The sequence below is a fragment of the Phocoena sinus genome, chromosome 19 (assembly GCF_008692025.1).
Source record: "Phocoena sinus isolate mPhoSin1 chromosome 19, mPhoSin1.pri, whole genome shotgun sequence".
Taxonomy (NCBI): Eukaryota; Metazoa; Chordata; class Mammalia; order Artiodactyla; family Phocoenidae; genus Phocoena; species Phocoena sinus.
The window spans coordinates 46,392,270-46,411,027 of record NC_045781.1 but is presented as its reverse complement, the minus strand read 5'-3'; the positions used below and the strand labels follow the sequence as shown (position 1 = coordinate 46,411,027).

General features: G+C 41.4%; 1 protein-coding gene and 1 pseudogene across 2 annotated transcripts in view; both read left to right on the top strand.

Annotated features, from left to right (window-relative positions):
* The window catches only part of GLG1 (golgi glycoprotein 1), a 153,404-nt gene that overhangs the window by 67,936 nt on the left and 66,710 nt on the right, over positions 1–18,758 (top strand). The window lies entirely within an intron of this gene.
* LOC116744009 lies at positions 2,366–3,028 on the top strand (annotated as a pseudogene).

The window sequence follows — 18,758 nt, the reverse complement described above, 5'->3', positions numbered from 1 at the left end:
AGGGCCAGTATTATCTTATATTTGAAAGGCCCTGTATAATTTTCAAAGGCCTTTTAAATAATTCTACTCTGAACAGCCCTGTGAAGTACGTAAAGCAGGATTTATCTGTTTTGTAGACATGAAATTTGAAGCCTGAAGAATTATGTGACTTGATCAAGGCTTGTTATGCAATCAATATACAATGGAACTGGAATCAGAACTTAAGGTTTTTGGCTCCTAATCCAGAATTCTTTCTACCATGTTTCCTCTCAAACACGATGAAATGAGGGGATCTACTATATGGTGTCTGTTTTTATGAGGTATGAAAAATACTGTGAGTAGCTATTTCAGAAGAATTTTGGTGCTATATTTTTGTAGTGTTGGCATAGTAGTAGTAGTCATTGCAGCCTCACAGTTCAGAGGAAGTATGTCCTTTTTGATGAATTGTCTGCAAAATAGTTTATAAATATTAGGCGCTTTAGACTGAATGATAATGCTCTAGGTGCCACTCTTGTAACATGGGCACCAAAACTGACTTTATCCAGGAAACTGGGCAATGAAAAACAAGGTCTTTTATCTCTTTACATCGGTGTGCCCATCATGGCTGGAAGCCACGTTGATAGACCTGTCCAAGATTCTTTCCCTTGAAGGTTAAAGGGGAATCTGGCCAAGCATTTGATAGAATGCCTGACTCTTTTTTCTTCCCCACCCTCCCCAAATTAGGACTAAATTGGATTCTGAATTTCTAAGTTGTCTCCTAGGGAGAAAAAAAAGAGTTGGTAGGAGGTAACGTTTTTCTCTTTGCTGATAGTAGGCTCTCATGAGGATGATTTAGTTCGAGAAAAACTCATTCATTCACGATGGTGAAGTGAGGCAGAGTCCTTGCAAGGCCATAATTGGATTTTAAAGCACTTGTCATTACAAAACCATCCCTGTATTTCTTCAACGTTAGGCAGTCCCAAATGGAAGGTTGATGAAAACGTTGAATGAGCTCTGTATGTGAAAGAAATATCTCTAAACATTCTTTTGAGGATGACCTGTCTCCTACAGTTTATAGGTACCTTTATTTCTGATTCATAATAGAAAAATGGGGGGGGGATGGGGAAAAACTTCACAATATTTATTTATATTTTTTTATTTTTTGTGGTACGCGGGCCTCTCACCGCTTGTGGCCTCTCCCGTTGCGGAGCACAGGCTCCGGACTCGCAGGCTCCGGACGCGCAGGCTCAGCGGCCATGGCTCACGGGCCCAGCCGCTCCGCGGCACATGGAATCTTCCTGGTCCGGGGCACAAACCCGTGTCCCCTGCATCGGCAGGCGGACTCTCAACCACTGCGCCACCGGGGAGGCCCACAATATTTCTTATAGTACAGAAAATTACTTGGATTTGTAATTTACTTTTTTTTTTTTTTTTTTTTTTTGCGGTACGCGGGCCTCTCACTGTTGTGGCCTCTCACAGGCTCTGGACACTCAGGCTCAGCGGCCATGGCTCACGGGCCTAGCCGCTTTGCGGCATGTGGGATCTTCCCGGACCGGGGCACGAACCCGTGTCCCCTGCATTGGCAGGCGGACTCAACCACTGCGCCACCAGGGAAGCCCTGTAATTTACATTTCTTAATAAACTTTAAGATTTGTAAAATGATAATCCAATGTGTATCCTTTGGGCCATAATGTAATGATGCAGTTTTTGTTCAGTAACTAGATTACTATATCCTTATTTGTCATTACCTGCTCTGGGCACAGAAGATGATAAATTTTATTAATTTTGAGTGTTTCCATTTGGTCATTTGAACAAGTTTTAGTGTTTTCTTAGGCAAAAATAAGATGTAATTTGACTTCTCAAAGTGAATTTTGGGGCATAGCATCTTCATGGATATGGATCATTCAGTCAATGAGTCAAGAGTTGCTCGGTCTTGGTGTGTGAGCTGCTAAGTCCAGTAATTAGCCAGGTTGTTGTGCTTTCATATTTTTAAAATAGAGCTAAAACCTCATTGAAGGTGAATGAATTAGTACTTGACAAAGCTGCAAGTCTTGCCAGTATTTTTCATCTATGAGTAAGTGTGTTACCTGAACCAGAGCAGAACCGTTTGCTAATTCCTACTATAATATAGATATAGATATAGATATGGATATATATATATATATATATATATAACTAGAATTAAAGGCCATTGAGGATATTTTTCATTTTAAAGGTATAAGACAAGTAAGTCTTGACCTCATCATAGTCCTCTGACTGTCCAAGAACCAGGGTTAAATGGGCCCTAATTTGTGTGTGGGGGGTCTTGCCTATTTATCTTTTATCCCTTTAAATTGTATCATGTTCCTATAGAAGTAACATTGAGTAACATTCTTGGTGTTGAGTTTTTGGGCTGTTTCTCTGAACTACACCTAAAGTAGTGCCCTGATCAGTTGTCTGCTCCAACACCTCCGACCTGGGGAGGAATATGATGATGGTGAGAAGCCCCTTGATGTCTGTTACTCTTCGTGTTGCCAGATGGTCCTGGTACTGGACTGTCAGAGAAATTACCCATGAGTCCCCAGGATTGGTCTATGTAATTGATGCTGCCAAACACAGTCACAAATTTTGTAACACAAGTTGAAGATACTATGTATCTTTGGAGGCCTGAAGGTGTGGAAGGACAGCACAGGAAGAAGTGTACGAAGTGTAGACTGCCACTCTTCTGCCAGTCCCAGCTGAAGAATGCTCCCATGACCTCCATTGTGGATGGAGCAGTAGTCAAGTTTGGCCAGGGTTTTGGGAAAATGAAATACATACCCAGAAACAAGAGCCTCCTAAGAAGGTGATAATGACCAAATGGACTAAAGACATGGGCACGTTCAGCTCTGTCACTGTGTCTGCTATTGATGAAGAGGAAGAGAAGACTGAGGCTAGGGAAGTTGCTGACTTGTGTGCACAGAATGCCAAAGTGATTGAAAAACAGTTGGAACGCAAAGTCCTGAGCAACAGGCAGTTGCAAGAGCTAGCTGAACTAGAAGCCAAGAAAGCAAACATGAAAGGGACTTTGACTAACTATCAGTTCAAATGATCAGGACCTTTCTCTGAACCCAGCTGGAAGCAAACATTTAGATCAAGAGGAAAAAGAGCTTTTCTTAGACTACACGGACTGGTTCCTACCTTTATGCCCCAGCAGAAGGCTTTATGTTGTTTCCCTTTGATTCTCCTAGATTCAGTGAGGTCTGTGAGTCCATATGATCTGCTTTCTAGAAATGGATTTTTCTGAATCTTTCTGTATATAGGTCTTCTGTACTATTTTTTGCCCCTATGATGTACACTTCTTGAGCTGTGTAAAAACTATGAATAGGGGCTTCCCTGGTGGCACAGTGGTTGAGAGTCCGCCTGCCAATGCAGGAGACACGGGTTCATGCCCAGGTCTGGGAGGATCCCACATGCCGCGGAGCGGCTAGGCCCATGAGCCATGGCCGCTGAGCCTGCGTGTCCAGAGCCTGTGCTCCGCAACGGGAGAGGCCCCAACAGTGAGAGGCCCGCATACCGCCAAAAAAAAAAAAACTATGAATAGGTCAGTGCTTGAGTGTCTCCAGTTTCTAAAGTAGCTGTTCTTATTCCTTCTTCAAAGTTAATAAAATGTTTAAAGATTATTAAAAAGTAATTATACATTATTTACCTGTTGTTAACCCCACCACCCATTGGGGGAGCACAGAGGTAAATAACAGTAAATTGAAGCACCACTCTCTGCACTGAGTTTACCATAACATATTAATATGGACGATGGCAAACCACTGTTAGACCAATGTTGGGATTTTATTAAAATTTTGTAGTTATCTCACTGTGTATTAGAGGATGCCAAATATGTAAGCCTAGGAATGGTCACCACAGAGTTCCTCACTTTCTTGCTCAGGTCTCTGCCCTCTGTACAGAATATACCTTTCAAACTCCTCCACACCTAGTGTTCACAGCCCCCCTCTCATCTGCCTCAACCTAGACACAGTATTACATCACCAAATCACAACCTCCTTTTAAGGCTGAACTCAATTGTTCCCTCTTCCATTAGGCGCTCTCTGATTCTATCATCCTAACTCATGAGGGGTGGTGGTACTTCTTTCGTTCTTTAAGATATCAGCTCCTTCAACTCCACATTCAACTTTGTGTGATCGTTAGGTACAGACTCATGTTTTACCTCCTCTACCACAGTAATTTACTTGAGAGCCAGCATCTGTAACTCTGTTTCATACCTTTACTTTTTATTTCGCACTGAACCTGTACGTAAATCCTTTCTGAAAAGATGGATGAATGTTAAAGAATCATACAAAAGCAAAACTCTTTAGTGAATCAGAGCACAGTTGGAGGTCATGAAGCTTATGTTTATCACTGTTCTTTTGGAAAAACAGTACTTAGCAGCTATCCTGGGTACAAATAAAAATTAATTATGGGGGACTTCCCTAGTGGTGCAGTGGTTAAGTATCCACCTGCCAGTGTAGGGGACATGGATTCAAGGCCTGGTCTGGGAAGATCCCACATGCTGCGGAGCAACTAAGCCCGTGCACCACAACTACTGAGCCTATGCTCTAGAGCCCATGAGCCACAGCTACTGAAGCCTGCGCGCCTACAGCCCATGCTCCACAACAAGAGAAGCCACCGCAATAAGCCTCTGCACCGGAATGAAGAGTAGCCCCCGCTTGCCGCAACTAGAGAAAGCCCGCACGCAGCAATGAAGACCCAATGCAGCCAAAAATAAATAAATAAATAAATTTATTAAAAAATTAATTCTGACTCAGCCAGAATAAGGCACTAAAGGAACTTAGTTATGAATCTGACTGAGGGTTAATATTCAGTTTACACTTGCTCAGGGGAAGTTTACCCAGACTAAATGACTGAGTTTGTCTAATCATTACCAACTATATTATTTTCAGTGTGCTTTTTTGGTGGGCAAGAGTGAAGTGGTTTGGGCCAAGTTAATAAATGAATTGCTTATATGATTGGAAGTTTACGGGGTTTTTAATGTATAAACTCCCAGAAGAAGAATTTACTTACTACTGTAGCAGAATGTTTCTAATCAGAAGGAGGCATCGCGCTGTTGCTCAGCCTTCAGATTTTTGCAAGGCCGTGAAATGAAAGCACCAATGCTACTGATTTCTTGTTTTGTTTTGTTTTTTTGTTTTCTCTTAGTGATTAATAAACAGAGTCTCTTGCCACTTAATTTAGTATCAGGTGTGATCTGGTGGGTAGTTCAACTTCAGTGGATGTGACTATAGAATGTTTCATATTTTAGACACAGTCTAATTCCCAAGATTTCTGTTTCAGAAACTGGGACAACTTCCAAGTTAGTTTTGTGAATCCTTTAATTTCTCCTGCCAGACTCATTAACTCAGCCTGTTCGCCTTTGGGGAAATCGTAGTTCCAGACTTCTACTCTTTGTAAAAATCATCCTCTTAAGTGAGTATGATGGTTGAATTAATTGAGAGCATTGAGACTCAAGCTTTTCAGCAGTATATTCTGAAACCTGTTTGTTGTGACTTTGACCAACAGAGAATGATTAAGATGAAGTAGTAGGAAACCATAATCATAATACAAAAATTACCTGCATTAAAAGGTGTGGAATTCAACAAATACTCTATTTTTGTGTTCCACATCTCAGCTTTTATAGACTCAGAAAGCTGGAAAGAATCTCGACCATCTTAGACCCGTGTTTTTTTTTTTTTAAACCATAGTGTGCATTTATTTTAAAAAATCCAAATATAAGTGGACCCATATAGTTCAAACCCATGTTGTTCAAGGGTCAACTGTACTTCAGTGCATTGTTGGCTTTGATTATTATTCTGAAGACTGCCATAGTATTGTCTTGAAGGTTGTCCAGTGTTCTTTTGTTTTTAACTTTTTATTTTATATTGGAGTATAGTTGATTAACAATGTTATGTTAGTTTTAGGTGTACAGCAAAGTGATTCAGTTATACATATACACGTATCTGTGCTTTTTCAAAGTCTTTTCCCATTTATGTTGTTACGTAATATTGAGCAGAGTTCCCTGTGCTATACAAGAGGTCCTTGTTAGTTATCCATTTTTTTATTTTTATTTTTACTTATTTATTTATGTATTTATTTATGGCTGGGATGGGTCTTTGTTGCTGCATGCGGGCTTTCTCTAGTTGCAGCGAGCGGGGGCTACTCTTCCTTGTGTGCGGGCTTCTCATTGCGGTGGTTTCTCTTGTTGTGGAGCACGGGCTCTAGGTGTCCGGGCTTCGGTAGTTGTAGCACACGGGCTTCAGTAGTTGTTGCTTGCGGGTTCTAGAACACAGGCTCAGGAGTTGTGGCGCACGGGCTTGGTTGCTCTGTGACATGTGGGATCTTCCTGGACCAGGACTCGAACCTGTGTCCCCTGCATTAGCAGGTGGATTGTTAACCACTGCACCACCAGGGAAATCCCTGGTTACCCATTTTAAATATAGCAGTGTGTACATGTCAATCCCAAACTCCCTAACTATCCCTCTCCCTATCCCCCCCAGTAACCATAAATTTGTTCTCTAAGTTTGTGAGTCTGTATCTGTTTTGTATCTCTGTTTTGCGTCTTTTTTTTAGATTCTGCATATAAGCAATATCATGCTATATCTGTCTTTCTGACTTGCTTATGGATCTTTTTGAGATTATGATGACAGCTGTGGATTCTCAGGAAAATATACTTGTACACAGAAGTTTGTATTCAGTTTCAGGACAGTCTCACTCCTAAGTCTGTCATGGATCCTAGGTGGTGAAATCCCTGTTATAGTCCAAAGCCTGTCCTTGGGGGGCTAGAGAAGTGACCCATCTAAAATCACAGAGCTTCTAGGGACTTCTCTGGTGGTCCAGTGGTAAAGAATCCACCTTCCAATGCAGGGGATGCGGGTTCAATCCCTGGTCAAGGAACTAAAATCCCACATACCATGGGGCAACTAAGCCTGTGCGCCGCAACTACTGAGCCTGCGTGCCTCAACTAGACAGCCCACGTGCCGCAAACTACAGAATCCACGCACCCTGGAGCCTGTGCGCCACAACTAGAGAGAGAAAACCCTCAAGCCACGACTAGGGAGAAGCCCATGTGCCGCAACTAAGACCCGACACAGCCAAAAAAAATAAAGGAGAAAATAAATAAATAAAATAATAAATAAATATTAAAAATAAATAAATAAAATCACAGAGCTTCTATAGCTAAATACTTCTGCTAGTCTATTGTTCTTTCTCCACAGTTCTATCCCTTAAAGCACATACTGAGTTTACAGAACTAGAGGAAGGGCTTAGGGGTATTAAGCCTTAAAATCAACTGTTTCAACTTAATTTAACCAGTTAGGAGATTAAAGTACAATAATACCCCAAACATTTAAGTCATTGATTTAGAAAAGCCAAATGAACTAAGCAAAGTTTTTTTTATAATCTGTTGTGGTTATTCAAAGAGCTAATCCAGGGCTTCCCTGGTGGCGCAGTGGTTGAGAGTCCGCCTGCCGATGCAGGGGACACGGGTTCGTGCCCCGGTCTGGGAAGATCCCACATGCCGCGGAGCGTCTGGGCCCGTGAGCCATGGCCGCTGAGCCTGTGCGTCCAGAGCCTGTGCTCCACAACGGGAGAGGCCACAGCAGTGAGAGGCCCGCGTATGCAAAAAATAAAAAAAATAAAAAAAAAGAGCTAATCCAGATCCCTAGTTGATCTAATTACCAGTTTCTTACCCAAGCTGCGGGCATCTGAATTCATTAAACAAATCAGTCTAGAGCACTAGTTCTGTTTATTCATCCTGTCTACCTTTCTTTGGTTTTTGGGGGGTTGGTTGCTTTGTTTGTTTGTTTATTTTTAACATGTATATTGGAGTATAATTGCTTTACAGTGTGGGTTAGTTTCTGCTGTGTAACAATCAGCTATATGTATGCATATATCCCCATATCCCCTCCATCTTGCATCTCCCTCCCACCCTCCCTATCGCACCCTCCCTATCCCACCCCTCTAGGTGGTCACAAAGCCCTGTGCTATGCGGCTCCTTCCCACTAGCTCTCTATTTTACATTCGGTAGTGTATATATGTCATTGCTACTCATCCCAGCTTACACTTCCCCCTCCCTGTGTCCTCAAGTCCAGTCTCTATGTCTGTGTCTTTGTTACTGTCCTGTCCCTAGGTTCGTCAGAACCAGTTTTTTTTTTGAGATTCCATAAATATGTGTTAGCAACGGTATTTGTTTTTCTTTCTGACTTACTTCACTCTGTATGACAGACTCTAGGTTCATCCACCTCACTACAAATAACTCAATTTTGTTTCTTTTTATGGCTGAGTAATATTCCATTGTATATATGTGCCACATCTTCTTTATCCATTCATCTGTCAGTGGACACTTAGGTTGCTTCCATGTCTTGGCTATTGTAAATAGTGCTGCAGTGAACATTGAGGTACATGATTCTTTTTGAATTATGGTTTTCTCAGGGTATATGCCCAGTAGTGGGATTGCTGAGTCATATGGTAGTTCTAGTTTTAGTTTTTTAAGGAACCTCCATACTGTTTTCCATAGTGGCTGTATCAATTTACATTCCCACCAACAGTGCAAGAGGGTTCCCTTTTCTCCACACCCTCTCCAGCATTTATTGTTTGTAGATTTTTTGATGATGGCCATTCTGACTGGTGTGAGGTGATACCTCATTGTACTTTTGATTTGCATTTCTGTAATAATTAGTGATATTGAGCATCTTTTTCTGTGTTTTTTGGCCATCTATCTGTATGTTTTCTTTGGAGAAATGTCTATTTCGAGTCTTCTGCCCATTTTTGGATTGGGTTGTTTGTTTTTTTGATATTGAGCCGCATGAGCTGCTTGTATATTTTGGAGATTAATCCTTTGTCAGTTGCTTCATTTGCAAATATTTTCTCCCATTCTGAGGGTTGTCTTTTCATCTTTTTTTATGGTTTCCTTTGCTGTGCAAAAGCTTTTAAGTTTCATTAGGTCCCATTTGTTTATTTTTGTTTTTATTTCCATTTCTTTAGGAGATTAGTCAAAAAGGATCTTGTTGTGATTTATGTCATAGAGTGTTCTGCCTAAGTTTTCTTCTAAGAGTTTTATAGTGTCTGGCCTTACATTTAGGTCTTTAATCTATTTTGAGTTTCTTTTTGTGTATGGTGTTAAGAAGTGTTCTAATTTCATTCTTTTACATGTAGCTGTCCAGTTTTCCCACAACCACTTATTGAAGAGGCTGTCTTTTCTCCATTGTATACTCTTGCCTTCTTTATCAAAGATAAGGTGACTATATGTGTATGGGTTTATCTCTGGGCTTTCTATCCTGTTCCATTGATCTATATTTCTGTTTTTGTGCCAGTACCACATTGTCTTGATTACTGTAGCTTTGTAGTATAGTCTGAAGTCAGGGAGCCTGATTCCTCCAGCTCCATTTTTCTTTCTCAAGATTGCTTTGGCTGTTCGGGGTCTTTTGTGTTTCCATACAAATTGTGCAATTTTTTGTTCTAGGTCTGTGAAAAATGCCATTGGTAGTTTGATAGGGATTGCATTGAATCTGTAGATTGCTTTGGGCAGTATAGTCATTTTCAAAATGTTGATTCTTCCAGTCCAAGAACATGATATATCTCTCTATCTGTGTGTATCATCTTTAATTTCTTTCATCAGTGTCTTATAGTTTTCTTCATACAGGTCTTTTGTCTCCTTAGGTAGGTTTATTCCTAGGTATTTTATTCTTTTTGTTGCAATGGTAAATGGGAGTGTTTCCTTAATTTCTCTTTCAGATTTTTCATCATTAGTGTATAGGAATGCAAGCGATTTCTGTGCATTAATTTTGTATCCTGCTACTTTACTGAATTCATTAATTAGCTCTAGAAGTTTTCTGATAGAGTCTTTAGGATTCTCTATGTATAGTATCATGTCATCTGCAAACAGAGACAGCTTTACTTCTTCTTTTCTGATTTAGGTTCCTTTTATTTCTTTTTCTTCTCTGATTGCTGTGGCTAAAACTTCCAAAACTATGTTGAATAATAGTGGTGAGAGTGGGCAACCTTGTCTTGTTCCTGATCTTAGTGGAAATGATTTCAGTTTTTCACCATTAAAAACGATGTTGGCTGTGGGTTTGTCATATATGGCGTTTATTATGTTGAGGTAAGTTCCCTCTATGCCTACTTTCTGGAGGGTTTTTATCATAAATGGGTGTTGAATTTTGTCAAAAGCTTTTTCTGCATCTATTGAGATGATCATGTGGTTTTTCTCCTTCAGTTTGTTAATATGGTGTATCACATTGATTGATTTGCGTATATTGAAGAATCCTTGCATTCCTGGGATAAACCCCACTTGATCATGGTGTGTGATCCTTTTTTATTTTTAAGTTTTTTTTAAATTTTTTTTTTTATATTTTATTTATTTATTTTTGTCTGTGTTGGGTCTTTGTTGCTGTGCACAGGCTCTCTCTAGTTGCTGTGAGCGGGGGCTACTCTTTGTTGCAGTGCATGTGCCTCTCACTACAGTGGCTTTTCCTGTTGCAGAGCATGGGCTCCAGGTGTGCGGGCCTCAGCAGCCGTGGCACATGGTCTCAGCACTTGTGGCTCGTGGGCTCCAGAGTGCAAACCCAGTAGTTGTGGCACATGGGCCAGTTGCTTCATGGCATGTGGGATCCTCCCGAGCCAGGGATTGAACCCGTGTCCCCTGCATTGGCGGGCAGATTCCTAACCATTGAGCCACCAGGGAAGTCCCTGTATGATCCTTTTAATGTGCTGTTGGATTCTGTTTGCTAGTATTTTGTTGAGGATTTTTGCATCTATGTTTATCAGAGATATTGGCCTGTAGTTTTCTTTTTTTGTGACATCTTTGGTTTTGGTATCAGGGTGATGGTGGCCTCATAGAATGAGTTTGTGAGTGTTCCTCCCTCTGCTATATTTTGGAAGAGTTTGAGAAGGATAGGTGTTAACTCTTCTCTATATGTTTGATAGAATTTGCCTGTGAAGCCATCTGGCCCTGGGCTTTTGCTTGTTGGAAGATTTTTAATCACAGTCTCAGTTTCACTGCTTGTGATTGGTCTGTTTATATTTTCTGTTTCTTCCTGCTTCAGTGTCGGAAGGTTGTGCTTTTCTAAGAATTTGTCCATTTCTTCCAGGTTGTCCATTTTATTGGCATATAGTTGCTTGTAGTAATCTCTCAGGATCCTTTGTATTTCTACAGTGTCAGTTGTTACTTCTCCTTTTTCATTTCTAATTCTGTTGATTTGAGTCTTCCTTTTTTCTTGAAGAGTCTGGCTAATGGTTTATCAATTTTGTTTATCTTCTCAAAGGACCAGGTTTTAGTTTCATTGATCTTTGCTGTTGTTTCCTTTTATTTCTGAACTGATCTTTATGATTTCTTTCCTTCTGCTAACTTTGGGGGTTTTTTTGTTGTTGTTCTTTCTCTAATTGCTTTAGGTGTAAGGTTGGGTTGTTTATTTGAGATTCTTCTTGTTTCTTGAGGTAGGATTGTATTGCTATAAACTTCGCTCTTAGAAGTGCTTTTGCTGCATCCCATAGGTTTTGAGTCGTCGTGTTTTCATTGTCATTTGTTTCTAGGTATTTTTTGATTTCCTCTTTGGTTTCTTCAGTGATCTCTTGGTTATTAAGTAGTGTATTCTTTAGCCTCCATGTGTTTGTATTTTTTACAGTTTTTTCCTGTAATTCATGTCTAGTCTCATAGCTTTGTGGTCAGAAGAGATACTTGATACGATTTCAATTTTCTTAAATTTACCAAGGCTTGATTTGTGACCCAAGATACGGTCTATCCTGGAGAATGTTCCATGAGCACTTGAGAAGAAAGTGTATTCTGTTGTTTTTGGATGGAATGTACTATAAATATCAATTAAGTCCATCTTGTTTAATATGTCATTTAAAGCTTGTGTTTCCTTATTTATTTTCATTTTGGATTATCTGTCCATTGGTGAAAGTGGGGTGTCCCCACTTAAAGTCCCCTACTATTATTTTCTTACTGTCCATTTCCCCTTTTATGGCTGTTATTAGCATTTGCCTTACGTATTGAGGTGCTCCTGTGTTGGCTGCATAAATATTTACAGTTGTTATATCTTCTTGTTGGATTGATCCCTTGATCATTATGTAGTGTCCTTTTTTGTCTCTTGTAACAGTCTTTATTTTAAAGTCTATTTTGTCAGATATGAGAATTGCTACTCCAGCTTTCTTTTGATTTCCATTTGCATGGAATCTTTTTCCATCCCCTCACTTTCAGTCTGTATGTGTCCCTAGGTCTGAAGTGGTGTCTTGTAGACAGCATATGTATGGGTCTTTTTTTTTTATCCATTCAGCCAGTCTGAGTCTTTTGGTTGGAGCATTTAATCCGTTTACATTTAAGGTAATTATTAATATGTATGTTCCTATTACCATTTTCTTAATTGTTTTGGGTTTGTTATTGTAGGTCTTTTCATTCTCTTGTGTTTCCTGCCTAGAGAAGTTCCTTTAGCATTTGTTGTAAAGCTGGTTTGGTGGTGCTGAATTCTCTTAGCTTTTGCTTGTCTGTAAAGGTTTTAATTTCTCTGTCAAATCTGAATGAGATCCTTGCTGGGTAGAGTAATCATGGTTGTAGGTTTTTCCCATTCATCACTTTAAATATGTCCTGCCACTCCCTTCTGGCTTGCAGAGTTTCTTCTAAAAAAATCAGCTGTTAACCTTATGGGGATTCCCTTGTATGTTATTTGTTGCTTTTCCCTTGCTGCTTTTAATATTTTTTCTTTGTATTTAATTTTTACATAAGTTTATCTTATTTATTTATTTTTGGCTGCGTTGGGTCTTCATTGCTGCACACGGGCTTTCTCTAGTTGCGGTGAGCGGGAGCTACTCTTCGTTGCAGTGCGCAGCCTTCTCATTGTAGTGGCCTCTCTTGCTGCCGAGCTCGGGCTCTAGGCACGCGGGCTTCAGTAGTTGTGGCCTGTGGGCTCTAGAGCGCAGGCTCGGTAGTTGTGGCGTATGGGCTTAGTTGCTCCGCGTCATGTGGGATCTTCCCAGACCAGGGCTTGAACCCGTGTCCCCTGCATTGGCAGGCAGATTCTTAACCACTGAGCCACCAGGGAAGCCTGTTGTATTTAATTTTTGATAGTTTGATTAATATGTATCTCTGTGTGTTTCTCTTTCGGTTTATCCTGTATGGTAGTCCCTGTGCTTCCTGGACTTGATTCACTATTTCCTTTCCCATGTTAAGGAAGTTTTCAGCTATAATCTCTTCAAATATTTTCTCAGACCCTTTCTTTTTCTTGTCTTCTCCTGGGACCCCTATAATTTGAATGTTGGTGCGTTTAATGTTGTCCCAGAGGTCTCTGAGACTGTCCTCAATTCTTTTCATTCTTTTTTCTTTTTTCTGCTCCCTGGCAGTTATTTCCACCATTTTATCTTCCAGCTCACTTATCCGTTCTTCTGCCTCAGTTATTCTGCTATTGATTCCTTCTAGAGTATTTTTGATTTCAGTAACTGTTGTTCATCACTGTTTGTTTGCTCTTTAGTTCTTCTAGATCCTTGTTAAATTTTTCTTGTATTTTCTCCATTCTGTTTCCAAGATTTTGGATCATCTTTACTATCATTACTCTGCATTCTTTTTCAGGTAGGTTACCTAGTTCATCTTCATTTATTTGGTCTTGTAGGTTTTTACCTTGCTCCTTCATCTGTAACATATTTTTTTGTCATTTCTTTTTTTTTTTTTTTTTGATGGGTGGTACTGTAGTCCTGTCTTACTGGTTGTTTGGCCTGAGACATCTAGCACTCCAGTTTGCAGGCAGTTAGATAGAGCTGGATCTTGGTGCTGAGATGAGGACCTCCGGGAGGCCTCACTCCAGTTGATATTCCCTGGGGTCTGAGGTTCTCTATTAGTCCAGTGGTTTGGACTCGGAGCTCCTACCACAGGAGCTCATACACGACCTCCAGTCTGGGGACCAAGATCCTGCAAGTTTCGTGGCGTGGTGAAATAAAAACGAAGAAAGAAAGAAAAAAAAGAGCTGTACAATATCAAAGAATAAGAAACAAAATAAAATTAGAAGGATAAAAAATATATTAGGAAAAATAAAACTATAATTGAAACAACTGCAGTAAGGTAAAATAAAACCACAGCAGAAAAAAGAAAAGAAAGAGGGGGGAGGGCAACAAGCCAAAAGGAGAGATCACTAACAAAGTATAAAAAATAAAATAAAATTAGAAAAATAAAAGATTTATTAGGAAAAATAAAAATATAAAAGAATCAACAACAATGAATCAACAAGGTAAAACAGAACCCCAATCTAAAAGAGGAAAAAATAAAAGGAAAAAGAAAAAGGCCTTGGCTATGGGGGTGGAGTTTAGGAGCAGGTGGAACTTAGGCAGGGGTGGGGTTTTGGGTGGGGTGGGGCCTAGGCAGGTGTGTGGGGGGGTGATGTTTGAGAGTGGAGTGGGGCCTAGGCGGGCACGTTGCAGCGTGGGGTGGGGCCTCTGCTTAGGACCTGGGGAAGGGGAGAGGCAGCACATCCAAAGGAGGGCCTCTGGAGTGTGGGGTTCCGGAGTTTGGAGGTAGGGCCCTGATTGAGGGTGTGTGGGTGGGGTTTAGGCCCAGCTCATTGGACAGGGTCTCCCAGTGTAGAGGTGGGGCCCTGGGTGGGGGTGTAGGGGCGGGGCTTGGGCTCTGTGCACAAGAGGGAGGCTCCGAGGACAGAGGGCTAGGCCCGGGAGCCCAACAGTCTTCCCGGTGCCTAAGTGGACAGGGGACGCACTGGCCACGTTCCCTTCTGTTCCTCTGCGCCCCTCTCCCACCTTCTCTCCCAGGTTCTCGCCCCCTAACGGGGGTGGGTACCACTTGGTGTAGGAGCTCCTCACCTCCCCTAGCCGCTCCTCAGGGGTGCCGGTCCTGGAGGTACAGCCTTTACTTTTACTCTGTCTTGCCTTCCTCCTACTCCCTCAGGACCTGCACAGCTGGAGGGGGCCTCTGTGGGCAGAGGATCAGGCCTGGGTCTTCAGCAGTCTCCCAGGGGCCCACGTGGGCATGGTAAACCTGGCCATGCTCCCTTTTGATCCTCTGCCGTCCCAGTGGTTCCCCAATTTCCCCTTTCGGGCGTGGGGTACCTTCCCCTCCCACAGCCACCCCTCAGGGGCGCCAGTCCCATCCCGCCTCCACTTCTCCTCCCCCTTCACTACCTCCACACCCCACGTCCTACCCAGTCACTAGGGGTTCCTCCCATCCCCTTAGGTGTCCATGGTCCCCCACCAGTGCCTGGTAGGTGCCCTAGTTGTGAGGAGACGCGAATTCTGTGTCCTCCTAGTACGCCATTCTTGATTTTGCCCCTGGTTTTTTTTTTTGGTTTTTTTTGCGGTACGCGGGCCTCTCACTGCTTTGGCCTCCCCCATTGCGGAGCACAGGCTCCGGACGCGCAGGCCCAGCAGCCATGGCCCACGGGCCCAGCCACTCCGCGGCACGTGGGATCCTCCCAGACCGGGGCACGAACCCACAGCCCCTGCATCGGCAGGCGGACTCTGAACCACTGGGCCACCAGGGAAGCCCCCATCAGATTCTTTATTGGAGTCAGGCAGGTGTCTCCAAGTACTCAGGACTTGTCTCTCCTACAGTGCTGTTGCTGCATCATTCATTCAACATTAACTGAGTTCCTTCTCTGTTTTAGTCACTGCTGTGTTTGGTTGGGGGGATGCTTCACATTTTCTTCTTTTGCTCTTTCCTTTATTCATAATCATTTCTTTTTTGATATTAATATATGTAACTTCAGCAGTCTCTTTTCCAAAATTTGATCATTAATTTAACAGAAAGTTATTTGTGGGGCTTTTCATAAATTTTTCTCCTCCCAGTTTTCTGTTGTTAAGAGGACAATTATTTTAATTCCAAAGAGGGAACACTTGATGTAAGAGTCTTTTCAAAGTCCAGATTTCTATCTCCAGAGTAATAGAGAGCAGCTAATAATGTGGCAAAGCTTAGCTTCTAATTTACTGCTTCCACAGCTAGGAACCTTCACTTTGCCTCTGATTTGAAGGGGTAGGGATGGGTATAGGACTCCTAAACTGGTGAGAGGAAAGGTTTCAACTCTCAGTTTTCTATCTTGATCATGTTCTTATCATTTGAAAAAATTACTGAGCATACTCTAGTAGATATATATTCATAAAATATTAATTATTCTAACATATATTATAAAAACATTAAAGTATAAATTAAAGCATGAGCTTTTCAAAAAAGAGAGGTCCATTATTTTCTTCCTGAGCACCAGGGGATCATCTAACTTGCATCCCCTTTGTAAATCATTCTTCTCTCTAAACCTTCAGGCCTAGTTCAAGTCCCTGCTCTTGCTTACTTGCTTGATTTCACCATTTTATTTCTATAACTGGATTGTAAACTACCTGAGCTTAGGGACAATTTGTGTCTTACCTTTCTTCTGTATCCCACAGCAATGCGTAGCACAGTTTTGGGTACTTCATAATTATTCAGTTTTTACTTGTTGATTGATTTCTTAGGATCATTTCAGAGTATTATTTCACTGATTGTTAATAAAAGGAAAAAATTCTCAGCCTTTTTTCACCTTAGTAATTCTGGTGTTAGTCCTCATACTATTCTTATTCTAAGATTAAAGATCATCAAGCCTATCTGCATTTACAGATTTGCAGAAATAGATAACGTCTGATGAAGTGACTTGATTGGGACCTCATGGCCATGGTGTAGGCTCAGAACCAGACCTGTGTCAGCACCCATGTTTGTTTTTGTTCCTTGAAATTTCTGTCTTTTAGTTTCTTATCAAATGGCTGAGTGCCAAACCATAGCATTTTCTCTTTATACTTTCTCTAAAGTTAGTTTGTGCTGGCATTATTCATGTTCCCACTGTTTGGGTATACTACTTTATATTTTATATTCTGCAAGTCTCTTTTCTGTTCCTCTGAACCACTACTTTGTCCTTTGATTCTAAAGGCGCTTTTAAATTTATAAGAGTAATTATTCATAATTACACTTAGAAATTCTTTATAGCTGTTCAGTTCAGTGAATCTCAGTGGCTTAACATCATAACCTTGTTTTCATGGCACTGCTATATTGTCTTCTCTTTGTGGGTAGAAAAACTAAATCTAGAAAGAAAAAAATAAGCCAGTTTATTGTCAATTGCAAATTGATACAGTGAGAGAGGTGAAAACCAAACACTGACCTCCACATTTGCAGTTCACTTATGTCTCTGTGGACTGTGTCATTCCTTCATAGAAGGTGTAGTATTCTGTACTTACTAATATAATTCACTAAATTAAACCATTGCAGTTACCAATTACAACTTAAAGGTTTTGAGATTTTTCTTATTTCATTTGCCTGATGGGCTTATTAGTCATTTTTTTCTTCATTACAAACACCCTCAAAATTTCAAGGGCTTATAATGACAAATATTTATTCTTCTTGCTCATGGCTGTGCAGGTCAGTTGGGGTGGCTGTGCCCTGGGCTACGGGTTAGGTTTAGGTCTGCTCCACGTGTCTCTCCTTTTCCTTGTACTAGCAGCTCTCTGTACGTGTTGTTCGCATCGGGAATGTCAGGAGTGCGAGAGTACAAGCCAAACCACCCAAGCACATTTAAAGCCTCTTCTCATATTATGCCTGCTAAAATCCCATTGGCCAAAGCAAGTCAGTGGCCTAACCTAACATCAGTGGAGCAGGGTATATACTCATTCCACAGCAGGAGGCTATGCAGAGTTACAGAGCAAAGGATCTGGATATCAAATCCTATTAAAGAAAAGTAGAAAACTGGGGGAAATAATCCATTCTATCACTGTAGGAAAGTAAGACATTAAAACAATCATTAATTTGCTGATGTAAGTCCTATGGACTGTAAATATGGCAATGCTTTTTTTCCATGGGTAACTTAAATCTTCTTTGACTACTTTACTTTGAAGATTCTCCAATGCTCTGAATTTCTTTCAAGAATGCCCCTTTAATCCAAAGTTATCATTTAATAGAAATGAACACAAGTAGAGATGCTAATGGTATTAAATTGCCGTCTGTGCTTTGAGAAAGAGCTAGAATTACTGATTGATTGGAAAAAATTGAAAGGATAGATTAAAAGGGGATAAGGTAGAAAACTGCCTGTACAAAATAAAGTATTCTTGCAAATAAACTGTTAAGGGCTATAAGTTAAGCACTTGGAATTTCAGTGAAGGGAACAGAGTTAAGCTAGATTAACTCATAGTATGGAGGCTGACTTCTAAGATTTAGAAAGACACCTCAGGGGCTTCCCTGGTGGCGCAGTGGTTGAGAGTCCGCGTGCCGATGCAGGGGACACGGGTTCATGACCCGGGCCGGGAGGATTCTACATGCCACGGAGCGGCTGGGCCCGTGAGCCATGGCCGCTGAGCCTAGCCTACGCGTCCGGAGCCTGTACTCCACGATGGGAGAGGCCACAACAGTGAGAGGCCTGCGTACCGCAAAGAAAAAAAAAAAAAAAGCAGTAGAAAGACACCTCAGAAAGACATTAAAATATCTATTCTTACTTAGACAAGGAAGGAGAAAGTTCAGAAGTGGTGTGTTATAATCTCACGATTGCCTAGCAATCTAATTAAAGTCAATTTTAATATAATATTTTATAAGTAAGTACAAAAATGAGTTTGTACATTAGAATTAATGCCTGCTAAATAATGTAGTGGAGGGCTTCCCTGGTGGCGCAGTGGTTGAGAGTCCGCCTGCCGATGCAGGGGACGCGGGTTTGTGCCCCGGTCCAGGAAGATCCCACATGCCGCGGAGCGGCTGGGCCCGTGAGCCGTGGCCGCTGAGCCTGCGCGTCCGGAGCCTGTGCTCCGCAAGGGGAGAGGCCACAACAGTGAGAGGCCCGCGTATGGCAAAAAACTAAAAA